General features: G+C 41.3%; 1 protein-coding gene across 21 annotated transcripts in view; it reads right to left on the reverse strand.

Moving 5' to 3' along the window:
- The window catches only part of GATAD2A (GATA zinc finger domain containing 2A), a 113,585-nt gene that overhangs the window by 69,894 nt on the left and 24,624 nt on the right, over positions 1-19,067 (reverse strand). For 2 of the 21 annotated variants that reach the window (XM_065578573.1, XM_065578568.1), the window contains exon 1: positions 18,561-18,579. The exons of the other annotated variants lie outside the window; for them this stretch is intronic. The gene's annotated coding sequence lies outside the window, so the exon portion shown is untranslated. Of the gene's footprint in view, positions 1-18,560; positions 18,580-19,067 lie in introns of those variants that run through there. 21 annotated transcript variants of the gene reach the window in all.

Here is a 19,067-nt window from a genome sequence, read left to right on the forward strand (position 1 = left end):
TTTATTAACATGGAGGGAGAAAGTCAGAAACCTCTCTGCAGACTAATAAAAAGGTGACAGTCACACTGCGTGGGTTACACAAATATTTGACATTCTTTCTGAAAGGGAGCATGGCAAAAAGGAGGAGATTTTGGGCTGTTATATTAGAGACCCAGGGTCTATTCCCAGCTCTGCTGGAAGCAACTTTGTGCAAGTGCCAAGCAATGACATCTGCAACATTAGCAAATGATAGTTACCTCCCCTAACGTAACAGTGAGGCTTTGGATAAAGGCTGTGATTGGCACAGAAATATTAACAATCAATGCAAGGGCAGGGGATTAGAACTCTCGGTCTTCTGGCTTGCAGCCCAGTGCACTTTGCCCCCAAGTTACAGCGTACTGTGTCTCATGAGAATCTCTCTTGCTTTGTGTCCTCAAATCCTGTTACAGGAGCCGCTTACTGAGCTGTTGCAAGAGTTCCTGCATCAGGGGCCACAGGCACATTGCTCATGATCTGTTTCAGAGAACCGGAGGCATAGATAGGGTTTTTGTTGTTTGTTACATGCTTTAAAAAAAAAAAAAAAAAAAAAAAAAAAAAGCACATTTCATATGATCCACCCTCTGATGTGCCAAGAATCAAGTTCAGCCCTTCTTTCCCCAAAATCCTAGTACTCATGCTCCAGGGCATGGCAAGAAGGAAGAATGAAAAACTCAGATGCTCTAGACTCCCCCAAAGATCTAGGGTGAACCCTTCTCATATCACTAGTATAAACTTGATTTCTAGACCCTGACTGCTAAATCAAGACACATTAGCACTTCGTGATTTTGGAGTATCTTCTAATACCAAATACATTGCCCAAAACATTACTATTTTACTCACAGTAACCAGATTTTATTAAAATTGCCAAGAAGCCAAACAAAAAACAAAACAAAAAATGAAGATATGGGAGAGGCAAAGAGAAAGTGTCAATAAATAGGGCTTAAAAGAAGGGGAAAAAAATTAACACTAACTCAGATTTCTCAGAAAGTTCATTACTCAAAAGTCTGGCTCTGGTTACAAAAAGCCAGGGATGCCCAAGGCTTGCTGCACCAGTCAGCAATTTACAAAGCCAAAGTGTACAGAGCAAATGCAACAAAGAGGTCACAGATATTACATGGAAAATGCAACACTGGCTAACCCCAGACAGAGACCTAACTCAGCACAAAATGGAGTGCATTTCTTTGCAGGTTGATTCAGAAGATCAGGCAGGCTCAAAATACCCAGATCACGATTTGGTTGACTACTCATGAATAGAAACACCCCTGATTGTCTTGGGTTGCGTCTCTATGGCCTCCAACAGAAACACAAGCATGCCGTCTGCTTTTCACTCCAGATGCAAGTTGTTCCACGAAATGGGGGAAGAAGAGGGCAGCTTCCCAGGCAATCCTGAAAACAAGTTAGTCCCCCCCAAACCCAAGCAGTCCATGAGAAGCTTCTATTGCCATCCCAGACACTGATACGTGACAAAATTCAGAACATGACATATTAGGTCATTCATCCCCTTGTCAAGATAGCAAAGGTGGCATTTTAGGCAGAGAGAGTCTCATAACGACTCACTTTCTTTGGACAGATCAGTTTTGTTTGAACTAAATTTAAAATCAGTTCTCAAAAACAGAAACAAGTTAACTGTAAAGCTATATTCATCCTGCACAGTTTACTGGGGGGTGGGGGCTTCTCTCCACCCAGAGGGTACCCAGATGTCTGATAAAGTGTTTCACCAAAACATTATGTAGTGTACAAATAAATGTAACTGCAATAACATCTTACCCTCAGTGCTAGTTTTACAATTGCAATTTTAAAATTAACAGTCAAGGATAAAGTCAAAGTAATCTTCTCAATTCTTTGTCATCTAGCATAAAAAGCCTAACAAAAACAAAACAACCCCCACCCTCTGTCAAAAAAGGGAATAAACTACTGAACAAGACGGAAGAAGATGCACAGCCTCTTCAGAAAGGCCAGGTCCAAGTCCAAAAAATTCTGTGTAGCTGTTTCACCGTTGTCTACTCAGATGTAGCTTCATAGAGGATGCACTGGTAAGACTGAATCATTAACTCACAACAGGTCTTAGCAAGAGACAGACTCAGCTAATAAGCAGACAAAAAAGCAGTTGATTTAAAAAGAAACGGCAGTGCATTTTGTTAAACTCAAAACTACAGCAGACAGAACTAAAAGCCAGATTATACTTATTTATTTACATTGCAGGAAATAGTATAGTCTCAACCTGATTGTCCAGGGGTACAGAACAATCAATCATATTGACTTTGATCCTACACTGAGCTCCACTGAAATCAATGCCTCTCATGCATACCTACCTGTGCGAAGCTCCTTGCAGGATCAGGACCTTTGTGACTAAAATACTTACAAGGACGCTATTCTGGAGATGCTTCAACAATGCTACCAGACAGATTTATTTTTACTTGTATATAACTGACCCTGTCAGCTACTCTCTCCACTGGGTTGTTGTGTTGACAAAGTGTGTTAGTGAAGGCATAATTAATAAACCTAGTGAGGCAAGTAATCTACAATAGCTGCATAAACACATTTTTCAAGAACTGGAATAACTATTTTCAGGAACATACATTTTATTTTGGAAGGAGGGATACCTACCATTTTCATACACACAAAATAGCTAACTTGACATTACAAAAAACAAGTCTGCAGCAATAATTTTTTCCATTCATATTTAATACATCACCTACTTGTAGAACATCCACAGATTTAAGGCGATTAAAGAGACTAAAAGAGTCTTAGTAGTGCAGGCTACAGAGAATGGCAACATCCAAAACAAGAAAACAAACAGGTGGTAGATAGGACATTCCAACATGGCTGTCTAACTCTTTTTTAATCAGTAAGTGAAACATCTTGGTCTTTCATTTGTGTCTACAGAATCCTCAGGGAACGTATTCCATCATTCTCTCTGGTGTCTCCTGCTGTGATAGAAAGTTGAACCCAGCCCGCCATTGCTCTATAGCCATTTATTGCTTATTGAATGCCAAAGCCTTTAACTAGCAGCCAGATACCAGATAAATCACATTTCTTGCCACCCTCCTCCATTTAGCGTCAGCAACTGCTTGATTCCTCCTGAAAATTGGGTTTCCACATCCCCAGCTCCACTGCTGGTTACTTGAAATGTGGAAACAAGATTTCTGGAGTTGAGCATAACACTTTACAGCAGAGAGAGATGAACATTTATCATTAGCATATCAATACTTTTAACCACCTACACTTAAGTCTGAAGTAACAAGTCTAGTTGAGACAACTTAGTGTTAAAATTACGGAGGGGAGGAGAGGGAAAAGAAATCAGTCACGACTGATTTAATGGAGGAAGTCTAAACAAGGGCCTGAGGGCCACACCTATTTGTACAAAATGAAGTTGACTGTAGCCACCATCATTAATACAGAATTCCAGAATGTGGTGCCCCATCTTGATTCAGATTGCCTTCCAAAATCATGATGGAGCACCACACATTGAGCTTGTGGTCTCCATAGGCCAGGCTTCTATATTCTATTAATAGATCTCTGTAGAGATAATGAGGGCTGTGGGTCACATCTGGCCCATGGACTGCAATTTATCTTGGAGGGGGGAGGGAGACAACAACATCTTGTTGCCAACAATTTGGAATTTTATCTTTTGAGGGAGTCTAAATGACGGTGATAAATTTGTGAGCATCTTTTGACACAGAAGACAGAGGGTAAAGAGATTCACACAACACACAATAGAACTTACAGGTTAAGGTAACTTTTTTCCTAGAGGTGATGTTTGCTAAATACATTAATGGGAAATGAATATAGATAATACAAAGGGATAAACTAACACCACAGTAATCCAGTGAACTGAACACATCTGATCATTTATCAGTAGTTTGTGGCAGTCTATATCAACCATGAAACAGAATTTGAGGTTTAACCAACTGATTAGAGTCATCTCTTGCAGAAAGAAATCTGAAGCCCCATCTACACTGGACAACTAATCATTACTGAAAAAAGTTCTTTAGCTGCTAGGCTTCATCTATACTGGCTGTTTAGGATCTAGAATTCTCCACCAGTTGTAGGGGCTGTGGTGCAGTCAGGGGATGCATGCACTTTTACCTTCAAGGGAATAGAGAAATAATATTTATACCATTTGAAGTACAGGATTTCAAGCTTTCACATGGTCACTGGTTCCTTAAGCCAGCAATGTTATTTTGACACTTGTATAGAACTTGATATAGCAATACACACATACCCATCCATCAGACCAAAGCCATCTTTTCTCGTTGCTAAAGATCAATGCAGATTGTACTCCAACTTTCCATCATCTTATTTCTGTAAACCCCCACTTTAATTCCATAGGATCCCAAACACATCACAAAATGTGGTTTTACAGTAAGCAGTTTACCCAAAAACAAAAAAGCAACCATTTCTGGGGTGAAAGACAGCAACCAGATAGGACATAATTACAAAGCACAAATGTTCTTGGAAAGAGGTACTTTGATCAGGAGGTTAGGGCAAAACTATACTCTGATGAAGAGTCCTAGAAGACCATTAACGTACATACAAGACAGATAGACTAAAGATTCTTAAAAAAAACAAAAACAAAAAAACCCCACAAGATTCTAATTATGTGGTCAGAACTGTCATAGTATCTCAACATCTAATAACAGAGGTGCCTTTTCCAGAACTCCTTGAGCAGTGATCCATTTACCAACTAGCACACCTACTTCAACTGCCACGATTCAAACATGTGCTTCTAGGTGGCTGATGTTTGGCCTGCTTACTAAGCCATCATCTCCGATTAATGAGAATACATTTTTTGTTGACCAAAATTGTAATACAACCATCTATAGAGAATTTTTATTAATTATGAGACAATGCAGAGTCAGAGGGAAGTTTCAAATGCCTTATCCATATACTACTGAAAAAGAAACTATTTTGAAAGTATATGTAAAGAAAAAATGAATCACCCACTGTGCCTCTTTTCTCTAACCCCAGCTTCCCTATACTACAGTGAAATACATGGCCCCAAAAGTCAGAGTCAGAAGATACCCTGTTTCCCCGAAAATAAGACAGTGTCTTATATTAATTTTTGCTCCCAAAGATGCGCTAGGTCTTATTTTCAGGGGATGTCTTATTTTTCAATGAAGAAGAATACGGTACACATTTTTTTGCCTTATTATCGGGGAGGTCTTATTATCGGGGGGATGCCTTATATTACAACGAGAGGCAAAACTGTAAGTAGGCCTTATTTTCGGAGGATGTCTTATTTTCGGGGAAACAGGGTAGTACTCTTTGCTGACTTAGAGATGTAACATGCAAGAACCTTTACCTCTTTCAGACTCTGACAAAGTCCTGCAGAAGCTTTTCTACCTGCAAGTTGCGTTAAGAAGGTTATAAAATGCATGTATAGACCAGACCATTCCAGAGTACACCACATACTTTCTCTCCCATCCCAAATATCTGACTTGTGAAGTTTTGAGAGAGAGAACTAAAAGCCTTCCAAAAATCATACAAACCATTTGCAAGGTACAGTATATTGTTCTGTAAGGAGATCTTTGGAATATTATGGAGAATCAAATGGGGGGCGGGAGAGGAGGAAGAGAGATATACTTCTTGCTTATTACCTATTCCACTAAAGGAAATAAGTAAAAGGTTTATAGTGCACAGCTCACTGTAGCAAATAGATATGCAAGGATACATAGACCACTGTATCTGTCTCGCAAGTAAAAGTATTTGGACTGAGGGTCATCCTCCCCTGTAAATGAGAACAGAATTTTTATTTGTCTCATGCATAGTTACAGATACTAAAGTTTTAATGAGAACAGCAGTTTCCAGCTGATGTTGACATGGATGATTAGCAGTTGCTCAGCTTTGGAACCATTAATTACTCAAATTGTGTTTTTCAAATACTGAAAAAACAAGTCATCCACTTGTTGACGCCCTTCGTTTCCAGAAGTGTTTGTTAAGGAAGCAACCTCAGGAACTCCACCTTCTTGAGCCACTGAAGTCCAGTTGTGGTACTGTTTGTCTTCAAGGACTTGTCTTCATTAGGAAAAAAAGGAGCCATGCACATGAACGTGTTAAAATCCTCGGGTAATAAGGAAAGCCATAGCTTTAACACATTAGTTGGCTGATGTAAACTCTTAAGCTCCCCCTGGGGTTTACCTCAGGTTACATTTGTGCAGCTAATGTGTTAAAAATTACACTTTTCTCCTAGAACAGATGTGGCCCAAGAGGAAAGAGTGCCACTCACAGAACATCTTCCACGCCACCTTCTAGCTGGTGTCTAGTGAAGAATATACACGGGAGGCCTGAGAGGAGGCTGTGCCACTCATCTACCAGCACTAGTCAGGTTTCTAATCAACAGCAGAAGAGCAAGATAATTTGAAACCAATTTACCAATATAAACTACTTTCAAATATATGCATTTAAAGAGAAAGCATACATAAAGAAGTTAAATCTGATTATCAGGTAAGTAGAGCTTTCATCACAATTTTTGGAAGACAGGTGAAGGGAAGACTTCCTTCCCATCCACTCACACAATCAAATCTAAGGCCAGAGTCCTAAGAAGAAATAGAATAATGCAATAATTAATATTTTAGATGTTTGCTAACGTGATCTTGTTTGAAACCTAATGCATAAATAAAATGTGCCTAAGTCACCAAAGACCTTCTGTTGGTACAGCATATTCGTCTCAGTGGACATTAGTCAGCTATTAAAAAAACAAAACAAAAAAAACAAATTTGACATGGAAATTCCATGTCAAATATAATTCTACACAGAGTGCCAACCTAATACTGTACCCACCTTAGCCAGATATATCATCTTTTACTCACTATCTGATTAAAATGAAAGATAAGAATTGCAGGATTATATTTTATACTAATGTAATAGGTGGTTCTCATGTGTATGTACATACACATTTTATGTGGTTCACAGTTCAGTCCAAGACATGATTTGCTGTGAACCTATTAAAACATGAAAGCTTTTGGTTTACTTCCTCCTCTAATTCTTGGAAGTGTCTTAAAACCAGTCAGTCATGTGACTTTCTGCAATGACCTATAGATTTATCCATGTTAATTTGCAACATGACTGTATAGTGATGAAATTACTCATTTTTATATTGAGGCTGTGTGAAGAATCATTGACAAGAGACCAAATGATGCAGATCATATTCTAGTCCCCAGAAAGACTTTGGAAGTCCTCAGTATTGACAACATATACCAGACAAGGAAATTGACCTTCTGATGATGAAGCAGCACAGAAAGTGACTTAACTGCTAGTGCAGATGGGACAGCAACATTTTCAACAGCATTCTGTGATGGTGCTGATGTGGTTTAGTCCCAGCTACATTAATGGGTAACCCATTTTCAATACTGGTTGAGGGAAAGTGGATGCTGATGACCATTGTCAGTAACAAATCTGTTCCATTTTCTGATGCACACGTAACTATGGTGATCATGAAAATATTGGCGGCTCACATCATATTGAGACTGAAGTCAGCGAAAAGAGTAAATTAAAATAACCAGACATCACCCAATTAAGTTTCTTTCTTGAAGCCCTCCCCAGATTTATTACTGAAAGCAAACGCCTATAGGCATTGTGAGTACTGAGGAATTAATATTTGTCCCGGTCTTTTGGCTCCTTCTCCAAGTCAGGTCTGAGAGGCAATTTCACCACTGCTGGTGACATCATAAGCAGTCCCCCCCTCCCTCCACAGGTAAGCTACAATGTAGCCAAATACAACAATTCACTCCTCCTCTCAATTATCCACACTAAATAGAGGAGACAAATTTATTTGAGCATAAGCTTTTGTGGGCTACAGCCCACTTCATCGGATGCATGTAGTGGAACATATATCTATACACACACAGAGAACATGACACAATGGGTGTTACCATACACACTATAAGGAGAGTGATCAGTTAAGGTGAGCTTTTAATCAGCAGGAGAGAAAAAGAACTGTTTGTAGTGGTAATGAAAATGGCCCATTTCCAGCAATTGACAAGGAGATATGAGGAACTTGGGGGGTTGAGGGGGAGGGAGAAGGGGAATAAGCATGGGGAAATAGTTTTACTTTGTGTAATGGCCCATCCACTCCCAGTCTTTATTCAAACCTAATTTAGTGGTGTCCAATTTGCAAATTAATTTCAGTTCAGCAGTCTCTGAGTGTTTTTTTTTTTTGGTAATATTGCGACTTTTAGGTCTGTAATCGAGTGGGCAGGGAGATTGAAGTGTTCTCCAATTGTTTTTTTCATTACCACTACAAACAGTTCTTTTTCTCTCCTGCTGATAAAAGCTCACCCTCCTTATAGCGTGTATGGTAACACCCATTGTTTCATGTTCTCTGTGTATATACAATCTTCCTACTGTATTTTCCACTACATGCATCTGATGAAGTGGGCTGTAGCCCACGAAAGCTTATGCTCAAATAAATTTGTCAGTCTCCAAGGTGACACACGTACTCCTGTTCTTTTTGTGGATACAGACTAACACGGCTGCTACTCTGAAACTAAATAGATGGTTCACTGGAAGCAGGGAGGGAAGGAAAAGTTATTCTGAACTCACTATACCTGATCTCTAATCAAAGACGATATTTGTGTGCACAAATACATTCCCTCATATTTAAAATATCCTTATTTAGAAGGGCTATAAGAACAGTGATCATAGCTGTCATTTTAATCTTGACGTGTGCCACACACACACACGTTCTGAAATACTCTGGTCGCACAAATTTCTGAGGCAAGTAGTTCTGCAAAAGTTACTCAACAGTTAGCTCTATTAAGGAATGAAAAAAATAAGATCAATCGATTTTCTTCTTGGGAAAATTAGTTTCTAGACTTCCCTCCAGCATTCTCTCGATTTATTTCTGTAGTTAATTGGTGCTAGACACTTTTCACTCTGGTGAAAGAAAAGGGGGGGGGGGAAGAGAGGGAAACGGTACTGTACAGCCTTACTCGTTAACAGGTATTTAAACTCAATAAGGTGGTCCTCTTAAAAGAGTTAATTTCCAGTGTTCCTGGCTAAAATTAAGACAAAAATAATCTGCATGGTAAAAGTCCATGTAGTGATAGGGCTCAATCCAATCATGAAGAAAAACAAAGTGCCGTTTGTAAGGCCCTCATTTAATTCTCAACTCCAACCCCATATCTGAGCTGTTAGAGATGGAGTGACACAAACCGAGCACTCCCTTCACGGATGCCTCTGGTTAACTGGTGGGCTTCAGTGTCTCTCTCAGCCACAAGAATTGTATGATGAGGCAGTATCTCCAAGAGCTTGTCTACAAGGACTAAGTAGAACTAAAATTAGGTATGAATTTAAAATGAATTAGTTAGTTTGGTTCACGTTTCCATGTAGACAAGCCCTAAGTCAGGGGATAAGCCTTGTTGATGCTCTGAGGACACCAGACCCCAGGTGTCTATAGACTGCTGTTTTTTCATTCTGGAAGGAATAACGGATCCCTCAGTAGATCATTTCCAGATCAACAATGTGTAATCCATTAGTTGCCTCCAACTCCATTTAACAATTACTATAAAATCATCCTCTTCCAAGTATAGAAAAAGCAAAGCTTTTCATATTGAACTGAAGCTAAAGCCCCACATCAGCTGGAAGGATACATACACTCCCCCCAAAAGAAAAAAACCTCAAAGGATAATGCGGTGAAGAAAACTCCTCTGAACACTACCCAGAAAAAGTGACAAAGTCTCACTTGGGCCTGTGCAAGGAAAAGTTGCAAGTGGTTGGGGGGGGAGAAGAGAGAGAGACACACACACAACTAGCACATCTGTATCTGGAATTCTTGTTCAAAACCAGACTAGTTGTTTATCTTTTCTGTCCTTCTACACGTTTCTAGACAATTATGACTGAACACACACTACTTTAAGCCTGTAGACCTGCAGTGATGCAAAATGTTAATTCTGTTCTCTTTAAATAAGGGAACAGCAAAGACTGTCTAACCAATCAGCAAGACTTATTAAATAATGAAACAGATTTCCGGATAGATTACTTCTCTTGTAGTAATAGCAACAAGGGGAAAAAAAAAAATAAACCACCACACCACACACATTCATAGATTTTGGGGCCAAAAGAAACCATTAAATTATCTAGTCTGACCTACACAGGCCACAGAATTTCAGTTACCCCAGCACTGAGTACCAAAACTTATGTATGATTAAAGCATATATTCTAGAAAGAGATATTCAAATCAAGACTGGATACAAGATATGGCATATGGACCACTTTCTTTGGTAGTCTGTTCCAATTGTTAATCACCCTCACTGCTAAAAATGTGCACCTTATTTCTAATTTGAGTTTGTCAGGCTTTAACTTCCAGTCATTGTTTTTTGTTATGCCTTTCTCCTCTAGGCCCTCAAAGAATTTGCATTTCCTAAAACTATAAATGAACTTGTCAGCTTATGAGGTAAATTCATTAAAATCTGTAAACAGGAAACAAACTATATTAGTAATGATTTCTAGAAAAATAATGATCTAGTGGATCACAGGAAGTGTATGCATGCTGGCATAACAAAGATTAGCTACCCACACTTTTATAAAATCAATTATTTAAAAAAAAGAAAAAAAAAAAGGTAGTACTACATGGAATTCTTGTTCCAAACAGTACTTTGCACTTCTATACTGTCATCTGTAACACCCGAAGTATTTTACAGAAATAAGCAGGTACCATCATCCCCATTTTACAGACAAGTTAACCAAGGCATGGAGAGGTTTAAGCGGCTTGTCTAAGGTTATACAGCAAGTCAGTGGCAAGGCCAGCAAGAGAACCCAAATTTCCAAATTAACAGTCCAGTTCTAAGTCAATCCATAAACCAGACAGTTTTCATGATTATCCTTCATTTTTTACATCCTCTAGGATTGTAGTTTCTTTATTATCCAGGGGAAGCAGGTACCAAGGCCTATATTCAGGTTGTCTAACACTCTCCATTAGAGAAAAATTCCAGAGCCTTTGGGGAGGATGTATGTATGTGGGGGATGGTTTAACACAGGGGCCGGCAAACTTTTTGGCCTGAGGGCCGGATTGGGTTTCAGAAATTGTATGGAGGGCCAGGTAGGGGAGGCTGTGCCTCCCCAAACAGCCAGGCTTGGCCCCCCCTTCCTCCCTCCCCCCATGGGACTCCTGCCCCATCCAACCTCCCCTGTTCCCTGATGGCCCCCCTGGGATCCCTGCCCCATCCCCCCCTGCTCCCTGTCCACCCCCAGAACACCCACCCCTGACTGCCCCCCACCGCCCCATCCAACCCCCCCTCCTTCCTGACTGCCCCCTGGGACCCCTGTACCCATTCAACAGCCCTGTTCCCTGCCCTCTGACCCCTCTCCACACCCTAAACTCCCCTGCCCTCTATCCAACCTCCCCTGCTCCCTTACCGTGCTGCCTGGAGCACCAGTGGCTGGCGGTGCTACAGCCACGCCACCCAGCTGGAGCCAGCCATGCCGCCGCCACCGCACAGCACAGAGCACCGGTCAGGCCGGGCTCTGCAGCTGCACTGCCCGGCCACCCAGAGCATTGCGCCAGCAGTGCGCTGAGGCTGCGGGAGAGGAAGAACAGCGGGGGAGGGGCCGGGGGCTAGCCTCCCAGACCAGGAGCTGGGAAGGAGGATCCCACCGGCAGTAGTTTGCCCACCTCTGGTTTAACACCTTCATTGTTTGCAGCAGAGGCATAGAACATTTGGTAGAGTAAAAGCCCTAGCACCAAAGCAGAGTGTTTTCTTTATCCCATGCTATTCCATTCAGGTTTAGTCAAGAAATAAACTTCTGAACGTCACCATTTCCTTTTTGTTGCTTGAGATGACAGGAAAAACAAATTTGGCAGAATGCCAAAATAACTGAATTTCAACATCCTAATCTAAGACTGGGCCCACATGGCCACCAAAGCAGGGGCAGCAGCAGCAAACAAACTCTGCACTGGGAACCAGGTAAGCAGAAAGCTTCTCCTGAGTGTGAAGGGAGTAGAGAAAGGGAGCAGCCGTGTTCCCATCTGCTCCTCTCCCCCCGGTCCATTTCTCCCTCCTGCCCCCAGAAAACATGACATGGGGAAGGAGTTCCCTGCACCTACTCGTTGGAGGGGGCAGGGGAGAAGAGAAAGAGACTGTGCCCCCCCACCTCCTACATACGGATCATTATATACACCAGATAACAACCGTCTTCCGCTGTCAGCTAGTTTGTTCTGCATGGCAGAAGGTTTGGTGTTCAAACCCTACTGAAGACGTATGATCGGGGGGATGACGGTTTTCACAGTTGCACATAACATTTGTTTTTACTTTTTTCCTTTACCTCACTTGAGACACCTGGGGCCTGATATGCAAAAGAGCAGAGCTCAGACAACTGCAACTGAAGTCAATGGGAGCTGTGAGGCACAGCACCTCGGGGAGTAAGGTAGCGTGGTCTGGTGGAACCGGCACAGGGATAGGAGTCATGGGTTCCTAAATGCTAATCCTGGCCCTGCTACTGAGTCACTAAGTGGCCTCAGACAATCTCGGTCTCAGTTTCCCCATCAGAAAATTGGGGATAATACTCTTAACTCATACTGTTGATACTAATGTTTGTGAGGCATTCAGATATTGTATTACCCAAGACCATGACAAAATGAATAATTATGTATTCATTGCAGGCACTGGATGGCAAGCAGTAAATAAGAAAGGATCGCCAATTGAATGATGAGGATAAAAATACTGAATAGCTACCTCATTCCCTGAGCACGGTTCACTCTATGTACTGAATGAGGCAGGGGTCCTGTGGAAAAAACTGGTATGTAATCTTGTAATTAAAGACTGTATCACAACACATTTGCATAAGGGAGCAGAATTAAGGTTGCTCACAACCTAAAAATCTGTCATTTCCCAGCTTTCAAGTGCTTGACTTTGAAACTAAGTAACATTCTTAACACAGCATTTTATTTGATTTATTATGTAGTAGGTGTGGCATGGTGGAACAAACAAAACTTGTATTTCACTGAGAATACATACAAATCACCGTGTGTTATCTGGTGTACCAGTTATGTTCTCCTCAGTACTTGTTTGTACAGTAACTCCTGTTAAAATTAAGAAAGTTACAGATGCACATCAACAGAACATAGTATAGTGTTAAATATTTGAGACTAAGGCAAAGTTAACTGTGCTTTTGTCTCAGGAAGGTTACAGGATCAAGTCTCTAGTGAGGACATGCACTCATTTTCAATGTTGATGAAGAGGTGCAACATTATTGGGGGACGGTGGAATGCATCACTGTTAGACTCCAGTTTAATGTCTTGTTTAAAAAGCAGATTGTCTATTTCCAATAGTGTCCAGATGTAAGTTAAAGACAGCAGGGTGCTGATTTGAAGGGGATGAAGGCAACATTTCTTCACTTGACTTTCTAATATCTAATACTGTGAGGGAGCTACTAGATTACGCTTTCCACACTGGTCATTCATATTTGAGGTATCAGTGTTTTGCAAGGCATTATATAAAAACCAGGGGTTGGGGAAACCCCAACCCCAAGTCTAAAAGTAAATCTACTCGGTTTTCAGAAAGGTAGGAGCAACAGTGCTAATTTTGGCTTTGTGAACAGAGAGAAAGTGTTTGGGCCTCTTTATAAATATTAGTTACGTCACATCAAGAATTCACAAGTACCCAATATACTTGTCTCCATCACTGATTTTTTTTTTAATTAATGACCAATTCTCACCCCAATAAGGACACTGCCCCCAAGAGCCCCTGCCACCAAACAGTTTCACAATCACCATTTATTCAACCTTTAATATTACCGAATAAAAGCACATTGAGATCCTTGTTTGAAAGATACTATACACATTCAAAATGTTTTGTCTTACTTTATATAAACCCCATATAATTAACATAAATGCTCTTTTGTTATGGGATTTATATAAAGCCTGTACTCGAAGGTATCTATATAGAAAAGATTTACAGGCATGAGTATCCAGTATGCCATATAAATACTCTAGAGAATTTGTAACCCTACACACAAAACAGTTATAAAAGCCCCAGCTTTAACATCTTGTGCAATATTAGAAAAGTAAGCATATTGTTTCTCAGATGGATGGGTTACATAAGCATTAAAAAAGTATCCAACACCTGGGTTAGGATCTCTTTATAAATATATTGAAAGTTTTATAGTTATTTTGATTTCTAAATTAGACCAAATGTGTTCATGCCCAAGTCTCTTAACATACATAAGCGAAACAAAAAATATTCAATAATATGCCCCAAGTAAACAGATTCAGTATCCCTACAAATGTTTTCTGCACCAGAAAACAAGATATAAAACTACTATAATGTTCTCTGCTGGATCTACACATAGGGAGTGGTGATGTTTTCCAATGGCAAGTTAAACACACACAAAAAACTGACACTGACCTACCCATGAAGTAAAATTAAACTGCGTTCGACACAGCCACCCTGTTGTCTCAGCCTGACTTCTAAATTTCTCAAGAGGGAGTCACCGAGGACTCTTCCAGTTGCTTAGCAACTGCCTTGGGGACCTCACAACATGGACACCATTTCAGAAGGCACAATGTGCCATAATTTAAACAACTAAGTTCTCAAGTCTGGGCTCATCACATTTGTAGTATTTTAATTTTCACAACTAAAAAGTACCACTTACAATTTTCTGCTTCATTTTATTTTCTTCAAGAGTGCTTTCAGCACTGCTGAAAGGTACCATTAATGGAAGCGTTAAGTTCTTAAAATTTATCCACAAAACAGGTGTAGCACAATTAGTGCATTGAAAGCCCTCATGCTGCCCTGCCCATTTATATGAATTCTAGCTTAGTGGGGCTACCTTGGGAGATAGTTTTATGGAGTTTAATGCCAGAATGGACCATTAGATCATCTAGTCTTATCTCCTGTAACTATCACCAGCCATTAAATTTCACTCAGATACCCCTATATTTGACCCAATTATTTTAGTTCAACTAAGCATTCAGTCCTTAGGAGACTAAGCTACTGTGTGCCACAAGCAGAGACCAGAGGAGATCTAGGCATCACCAAAGCCTGAGGCCCCTGAAATGGCAGGGAACTGATTTGGTGAGATAGGGCATGGATCACCTGCTAGGGAAAAACAGAAGAAAAAATACCAAGGTCTCTACCAATCTGACCTAGGAGAAAATTCCTTCCTAACCCCAAATCTGGGGATCATTATGATATGACCATATGAGCAAGAAACAAAGCCTGGTATTTAAGAAAGAGGATTCTCTATGCCATGTCAGAGCACTGACCCACTCCATCAAGTGTCCTGTCTCTGCCTGTGTCCAATTTCTGATACTTCTGAGAAAGGAAAATAACCCTCAGAATGCATCTGATCACATGTGCCTGGGGAGGCATCCGTCCTCACCCCTGTAGGTGACTGGCTAAAGCCCTGGAGCCTGAAATTTGATCTTAATGTAGAGCTGCAAGTGTTATGAGCATGTTGTAATGCAGGCAATCCTGTCCTCCACCCCCCCACCCCCCCAGACCATGAAGGAAGGGATGAACTGGAGGATTCATAGATTCTAAGGCCAGAAGGGACCGCTACAAATATTCAGCTGAATTAAAGCATATATTGTAAACTATCTAATCTCACTTTAAAGACTCCAGCTGAAAAGCAGCTCAACTGCCACACCCACTCAATTCTTAGTCTATATCAGAGGTTCTCAAACTGTGGGTCGGGACCCCAAAGTGAGTCCCAACGCTGTTGTTATGGGGTCACCAGTGCCGACAGACTTGCTGGTGCACAGGGCTGAAGCCCAAGCCCTGCCGCCTGAGGCCAAAGCCCAAGACCCCCCCGGGGTCGTGTAGTAATTTCGGTTGTCAGAAGTGCAATGAAGTTTGAGAACCCCAGTCTATATGATGAAATCAGAAAATGTGCCAGTTGTTATGGATATGGTTGTCCACTGAGAAGTGATCTTTGGCTATCAACTCAGTTCATGTAGGACTCAGGGACTTTAGATGATAACCATATTCAACTATTACCAGTGTTAGCTGGATTTGAACCAAACTACCCTGAGGAGATGCCAAAATTAGATCAGTGGTAAATCACCAGAGAACACCTGCAGATCACTAAAGGAAGTCACAGAGAGCCACAAAATAGCTGCACCGAATTGTGATGTTTTAGCAAATAATGCAGTATCATTACATGTTGATATCATCATAACATAGGCTTGTGTGGCAAAGTTCTTTTCTTACTCTCCATTCTCAAATGCTAGGAAGGAAAGGATTTTCCCCTCTCTTCCCATCCTACACCACCTGATAGCTACCAGCCACAAATAGTCTCATGTGACTTGAGCATCACAAGTTGACTATCATATGCTAAGACATCCAGTCTTCCCAGTTCTCAATACATAACTTATAGTACAGTCTATAGTCCAAAGACCAAAATACAAGACTGGAAATCAGATGAGCTGGGTTCTATTCCTACCCCTGCCACTGACTTCTTGTGTGATCCTGGCAAGTCACTTAATTTCAGATTTGCAAATGTTTGTGAAGTGCTTTGAGATTTACACATGAAGAATGGTATACAAGTACTAAATAGCAGTATTATAAAATATCATTCAGGTATATTTAATTCCCTGTAGCCATATATATCATAACCTGTGATAACTAAACATTTGAGTCTTGTGCTGGAGAGAGGATAGCAAGCGTGAGCAATTTTTTCCCCCCCAACAAGCTGTCACACTGGTAACACTTAATACAGTCACTGCTTATACTGCAACATGCACGCAGTGTTGTTGTAGCCGTGTTAGTCCCAGGATAGTGTCTACAGTACTGCAACTTGGCTAGTCTGTATTTTCTCTGCCTTTCATGCCAGAAGGTGTCACTGTGGCACCACTTCCACAAAAACTACAGAAGGGACTCCCACATTTATATTATGTACCATTTCTTAATAAAAAGTCAGTCTAATGGACTGCTCACAATATCCCTGTGCCAACTACAGCATTTGCTTACATGGAAAAGCAATATTCTAGAAGTATTTAGTGTTTTTCATCTGCCTTTAATATACTAACTTGGGGGTGGGGGGGTTCTCTCCTTTCCCATCTGTTATGTTCTTCTTTTTCTTCCTCCCCTGCATGCGCTTCTCTGCCACCTGGTCCTCTATTCCAACTGCATATGCTTCCCAATTTCCTGCCCCTCCTCTTTCCAAGTGGCAGGGAAGCATGTGCATGGGATCCTCTTCTCCCCCAGACACTTCACTCTCTTCTCCTACTGATGGCTGGTAACTCCAGTCTCATTGGTGTCTCTCTTGTCCCCAAGGGTAGCTCACTTCCTCTCTTCCTGTGCAGCAGTGGTCTCCAGTAGAGGCAGCAAAGCTGCTGTCTCACTTCCAGCTGCATTTATAGGCCTCACTGTCCTTTGCATCTAACAGCCTAAACACCTGTAGGTGCTAGTTCTTGTTTCCAGCTGCTTCATGTGCACATTTAATCTTGGTCTATGGACCAGTTTGAGAACCTCTGACTTTGGAAATGGGAAGATAAAAATGGAAAGGGCAGGGGTAGCTGGGAAAACACAAGAGAAAGTAAAACCTAAGTGACTCACTTAGACTTTCATATGAGAGTCTAAAGGCCACAGACTTAGCATGCATATATGTATCTAGGTCTGATCTGATTAAAGGGGGGGAAAAAACATAAAAAGGTAACACCCTAATGAACAGTATCAGGGGACACACAACAGAGACTACTTCCGTGGTTTTGGGCAAGTGACTTAGTCTCTATGCCTCAGTTTCTCCATATATAAAACAGGGATAATAATGCCTCAGAAGAACTTTGAAGATGCAACATATTAAGTACTAGCCTTCCAAATACACCCCATCCTCCACAGCAAACCTTTCCATAATTAATAAAATTTAGAGCGGTTATAAATACTGAGAGTTCAGGGAAATATCCCCTTTAAAATTTACTGTATAAGGATCTCCCCCACATTCACTAATCCTTTACATAATGAAATGACCAATACAGACATCTAGGCAATAAGCCTATTAAAAAAAAAGAAAAAGAAAAAAAAAAGCAGGAGCTGTAGATCTGTCTAGTCATTGCTGATCCATCATAGGTAGAAAAATCAATAGAGATCGCCTTGATCAGCAAATTAAACTGAAAAACCCACCCTAAGGGGGAGGGTTTATAACCAGGAAGGGGGATCTTTGGCACGAATGTCTAAACTGCAGGCAAAAAGCCTTGCCACCCTTTTGCCGGCTACACCTTTAGCAGCAGGAAGGACAGTCGACTGAAACAAGGCAAGGGGAGGGGAAGAAGAAAAAAAAAAAAAAAAGAGGGGGGACTCTTATTCTGACATGAGATTCAGTCTGGCTGCCAGCCGGGTTAAGTGCCACGACTGGGGCTCAACCAAGACACACGAATTTGTCCACTCGCCTCCCCCTCAGCACACCTTCCCCACCCCGAAGACCACTCCCCACCCCCTAAGGAGCGTATGCTACACTTCTCCCAAGATAGGAGGGAGGGACAAAGCAGCCACCCATTTAGTAACCCCCCCAAAGAGACCTCAAACTGAAACGCACCCCACTTCTCTAACTGCAGCCCCCCACCCCCTCCAGCACACCACCCCCACGCAAAATATGCTACCCACCCTCCACAGAAGAGGCAGATCTGAGTCGGACCATTTTAAAATCGCGCCGTTCAAGGCAATGGGCTTTCCCCTGCATCCAACTCCACTACAGGCGCTTTCCAAGCCGGGAGGGAGTGTGTGAGCGTGTGATGGTGGAAGAGGAGGAGGAGGAAGAGGAAGGAGGCAGGGGCGAAAGCTTGTAATAACTTTCCGAAACAAATGCTTGAAAGGCTCTTTAAAAAGCCCCACAAAACCAAAAAAAAAACCCCCCATGATTTGCACCCAAACCAACCGCATTTTCAGACTCTCTTCCTGCCTGGAATTTTGGAGCGAATCATACAGTAGAAACTTTTCAGGCCCCCAAGAATTGCAACTCCCTGGTTTCTCTTTCATGGCCCCCACAAGCAAAGGTACAAAACTATTTCCTTTCCAAAAGTATAAATTAAAAAAAAAAAAATCCAAGGCAGAAATACAATTAAATTCTAGCAGCCGGACAAGACTTTGCACTTTCCTCAGGTTAACGAGGAC

Source organism: Chrysemys picta, chromosome 25 (genome assembly GCF_011386835.1).
Source record: "Chrysemys picta bellii isolate R12L10 chromosome 25, ASM1138683v2, whole genome shotgun sequence".
NCBI classification, from domain to species: domain Eukaryota; kingdom Metazoa; phylum Chordata; order Testudines; family Emydidae; genus Chrysemys; species Chrysemys picta.